This window comes from Palaemon carinicauda, chromosome 16 (genome assembly GCF_036898095.1).
Source record: "Palaemon carinicauda isolate YSFRI2023 chromosome 16, ASM3689809v2, whole genome shotgun sequence".
NCBI lineage: Eukaryota > Metazoa > Arthropoda > Malacostraca > Decapoda > Palaemonidae > Palaemon > Palaemon carinicauda.
Genome location: NC_090740.1, coordinates 97742314 through 97747446, shown reverse-complemented (window position 1 = coordinate 97747446; position 5133 = coordinate 97742314). Strand labels below are relative to the sequence as shown.

Below are 5133 nucleotides of genomic sequence, written 5' to 3'. Positions count from 1 at the left end.
CGACCCTTGGCCCACTTCCAAACATTGTAAGAAGTGTAAGCCTGTGGTCTCCGATGTTACTATGACTGTCAATATTATTGTGAATGAGTTGGACATCATGCCAGCAGACAAGGAAAACTTTTATGACCCTGACGACCCCCCTTCAAGACCCTCTACGTCCAATGGTATGTCTCATGACATACCATCAGAGAACTTGACGTCTGCAGAACTGTGCAGCAGGATAAGGAGAAGGGGCCAGTTGCATGGTGCTGTAGGAACTGCTTTCAAGAAGCTGAAAGAGGACTGTGTCTAGGCAAGGGATGGCACAGTTTGGCATCACGATGCCAATCTAGACCTGCCTAGATATGATAACCATTACATCCCCAGGGGAGTTCCAGCACTATAGTACAAGGCATTACAAGGCCCTTTAATTTTGTTGGTCTCTTCTTTGATGCCACAATGATTGCCGCCATTTGCGTAGACACTTAACTGAAGATAGAGACTCTGAGACCAAAATTCAAGAAGGCTGATAGCTACATGTTTGGGGAAGTCTCTGTGATGGAACTGAAGGCTTCCCTTGGTCTTTTGAGCCTGTCAGGAATACAGAAGGACAACCATGTGGCCACATCAGACATGTGGTCTTTTCTAGATGGCTCTCACATCTACAGAGCTGTCATGACTGAAGGCCAGTTTGCCTTCCTTCTACGAGTCATCAGCTTCGACGACAGTGCCCCTCGACAGGAACGTCGCAAGACAGACAAGATGGCTCCAATTCGCAAGATTTGGAATATGCTCATCCAGCACTGCCAGGAGAACTACAAGCCAGGGACTCATATAACTGATGATGAGCAGTTGATTCCATTCCATGGACGATGCCCTTTCAAAATGTACATACCAAATAAACCAGCAAAGTAAGTAAATTTATGACATAAATAATTTATGATAATACTTGTTTTTTTTTATATGTTTGTTATATATTTTGTTTATTTATTTTCATTGTTATTATTTCTATTTTTCTTATTCTATTTAGTGATTTTTATTTATTCATATTTTCTATACTTTTACCAATAGTTTTTTCTTATCTTCAGGTATGGCTTGAAGGTGGTCATGGCATGTGATGCTGACACGCATTACAGGATCAATGCGATCCCCTACATGAGCAAGGGGAGTGTTGAGCTTCCGAAGGTGATGACGTTAGAAGAGATTTTTACTATGGAGCTTGTTCAGTTATACCACAGACGAGGAAGGACAGTGACAACAGACAGTTGGTTCACCTCCCTGCCCTTATCCCTGTCGCTGAAGGATGTTGGCATGGACCTGGTAGGGACCATCAGACAGAAGCCCTATATTCCTCAGTGTGTCATCGAAAAGAAGATGGAAATTGGTTCTTCTGTGGCTGCATTCTCCTATGCCCACAACGTCACCTTGCACTGCCAGAGGGTCAACCACACCAAGTGGGTTCTTCTGCTGTCGACATTCCACCACCAGCCTTCAGTCATCAAGAACTATAAATCTGACATTCAGATGTTCTACAATGCAACTAAGGGTGGAGTTGATTGCTTTGATCAGCTATGCAGCATCATTTCCTGCGCAAGAAAGAGGAGACGCTGGCTTCTAGCATACTTCTTTGGAGTGCTCAACATGGTGATGGTGAACTCCTACATTCTGTACACTGACAATACGGGTCGTCCAAATAAGAGTAGGCGGCAGTTCTACATGAAGCTGATGGAGGGCTTGTACTACGGATGGGTAAATCGTAGGTGCAGGCTCTTCACTTTTCTCTCTCGTGATCTGAAACATATCATGAGAATAACATTCAATCTTCCTGAGTTACCACAAGAAGCAGCGTCCTCGAGCCTGGAAACGTGCACAAGATGTTACATGTGTCCCAGCAACACCCACAAGAAAAGCAGAATTTCTTGTGTTCATTGTCATAAACCTGTCTGTGCCAGCCACCAGGTTATCTGCTGTACCCATTGGAAAAATGTTTAGGTAAGAAACCAAATATTTCCTTTCATGCTGCAGTAAAGTTTTGAAAACATATAATTTTCATGAAAAGTCGTCCCTCTCAATTTTAGTGTTCATTCGAGGATTACAGATTCCTATTTTCCTAATTTTTTTTTGCTCATAGTTATCATGTATCATCTGAAAAGATTCAAGTAGAGTTTCAGTCAAAAGTAATAATGTTCAGTAAGCCTAATTTCCTCTTGAAAGCATACATTGTAATAGGTTGTTCCTCTTCTCACAGATGCTGCCTGCGACATGCACGCCTCCTCTACCTTTGCTTGCCCTGTGACTCGGTTTTTTATTTTAAGTGCTATAATCTTGTTATATTCCTGTTCCTTATGAAATTTTCTTTAGATTATGTAATATTCAGTATTATTGAGCTCGTGTATTGAGAGTTATGTAAAAATTTATAAGAAAAAAATGGCTGATAACTCAGCCCTGTTAAATTTATTTTCCCTTAGCGGATATATTTTTTTGTTATTTTGATTATTTCTTACTTAAAACTGACTGTACATCTTCTATATGGGTCCAGGTGAAATTTTAATGAAATATAACACTATTCAGTAGGTCAAATGACGTCTTGAATGTATGCGATCATTCATACTTCTAATCACTTGTTTTTCCTCCAACAGCTGCTGCCTGCGACACCCGCACCGCCTCAGACTCTGCTTGCCCTTGTGATTCTGTTTTTATTGTAAGTACAATAAACTTGTTATATTCTTGTTCCTTATGAATTTCTCTATAAATTGCGTAATTTTCAGTGTGATTGAGCTCATGTGTGATGATGTACCACATATTTTATTTGAAGGACTTGCGTGAAAAAATCATCCCTCAAAAGGTGGTACTATCATTTAGTTGTCTTTTTCAAACTAAAGTGCGCAAATATATAATTTTTTTATGATAATTGTATTCTTAGATCATATACCAATATATTATATAACTTTGGGTAATTTCCATACGTATATAATAGTCATTTGGTAGCCAGTAAAGGGATAATTTTTTTTTTTTTTTTTGCAAAAAATTCAATTCACGTTTTTCTCATGCTTTCACCTCTCTCCGTTTTCGACGAATTTACTTCAGATTTTCTCCAGTGCCGAAGACACTACCTTGGATGAAGTCTTGTGAAGATTATGTAAATACTTCAGTTCTGTTATTTTTTGTAATTTTTTTACTGTAAGTGATTGAAAATCAAACTTATTTTTTTTTTTAAACATTTAGTAAAAATATTTTTTTTTATTCATTGTTTGATTTAAACACAAGAGTAGTATTAAGGGTTGTTGAAGCCAATAAGCCAAACCCTAATTTTCTTTACAACTTATTGGGAAATATTTTATAAAATAACTTTTTTACGGCCGGTCATAAATACCCGGCTTTACCTTAATAGGTAACGTGATTTACCGTTACCTGTCCAGGGTTAAAGCCATTCTTCTTTTCCACCAATGTTAATTAAAAAAAACCTTCGGTGTACAAAGGATCACCAGGAGAGGGGCCATGTAAGGGGGTTTTAGTAATAGCTTGCTAGTTCCAGTGTACAGGAAGATATTTTTTGCCAAGTGCAGATTTGTCATTTTGTGTTGCTTCCCTGAAGGCTTGTAGCTCTGGCGTTTGGAGTAAATTTTCCCACAACGTGATATAGGCACTGGAGCTTGCCGAAAGAGGTTGCAGATGAAGAAATTTAACTGGTTTGACTAAGAGGTTACAATACACCATTCAGCTACCGAGAAATTCAGTGCATTTTTAGGAGTGGTTCTTAGCCGCAGGAGGACCCAGGGAATCTGAATAAACCACTTGGTGTCATTGCATCGAGACATCAAAGATTCACCCTTTCAATAGCTGCAGGGTTGTAGGTAGTTGTCTTACGATGGGAGATGCCTTGGAGATTCGCTAATGATGTCCAAAAATGAGAGGTGAAGGTAATAAATCTTTCAGATTAATATGGTTAGGGATACCAAAACTCACAATTCACACAAGAGCCTGGCTAATATACACGAGGAGGATGTTGATGATTGCATGCAAATGGTTTCAGGCAACCGAGTAGAGTGGTCAATGAAGCTGAACAGGCAGAAAAGTCCTAACCATGTAGGTAGGGGACCTACTATGGTGACCCAAATTTTGGGAAAAAGATACTGAAGATGAGTAAAAGTGACCATTCCTGATACTGTGTGTTGATGTCCTTCAAATGTTTGGCATGAAATACAGGGGCAAACCCAACCATTACCATCCTTAGTAATGCCGTACCAAATGAGTATCGTCTTCAGTAGCTGTGCAATAGATTGGCGTGATGGATGTAAGAGGCCATGTATGAACTCAAACACTTGATGAAGCATGGGGGCAGGAATCCATAGTCAAGGTCAACCAATAGTGTTGCCAGAGATAATGGTGGCATTGGAGTAGTAAGGGAAAATGTGTTCTCAACAGAATGAAGAATAAGATGTCCTATAGGATTGGTATTCTGGATCCTTTTTTTAGGCTTTTGCTAAGACATTATAATCCAATCACAGAATAACAAAAGCCAAATTTCTTCTTGACAGGTCATCAGCAACGAGATTTCTTTTCTGAACGACGTGCTAAAGGTGGAGTTATATTCAGACACAGCAGAAAGATGTTGTCAATGATGAGGGGACCAGTCCTCGGACTGTCGAGTGAAGGCATGGAGCAGAGTCACATGGTCTGTGTAAATGAATAAGGTTGTACCTTTTAAGAAGAGGTGAAATTGACAGACCTCCGAATGCACCGCCAGAAATCGATGGCCGAAGGTTGAGTAGCTGGATTCATCCCTTAGACAGTGTTCTAATGAAGAAGGCCAATGGGCGGGGGGACCGGTTTACCATCTGCTCGATTATTGCACATATAGTGACAATGCTAGCATCAGTGGAGAGGGTGTATAACTCGAGAGAGGTTATACCAGCAGCTATTGATTGGGCATCCTTTGCATTACAGGCCCCTTCTTGGAGGAAGCTTAAATCCAAGACTTTTGTCTTGCCCTTGAAGGGAGGGTAGAAAGAGTGCAAGAGTAGTAGTGATGGCTGGCAGGAGCCGGTTATAATAATTTATGAAGCCCAAGATTTCTTGCAGTGCTTTCATGGTCAAGGGTATAGGAAACTTCTGTACAGATGCTAATTTGTAAGGGAGGGGATGGTTGCCTTC

The 5133-nt window shown here is 40.2% G+C and overlaps 1 pseudogene; it reads left to right on the top strand.

Moving 5' to 3' along the window:
* The window catches only part of LOC137655082 (piggyBac transposable element-derived protein 4-like), a 2171-nt pseudogene extending 200 nt beyond the window's left edge, over nt 1–1971 (top strand).
* Nucleotides 1972–5133: the final 3162 nt, after the last annotated feature.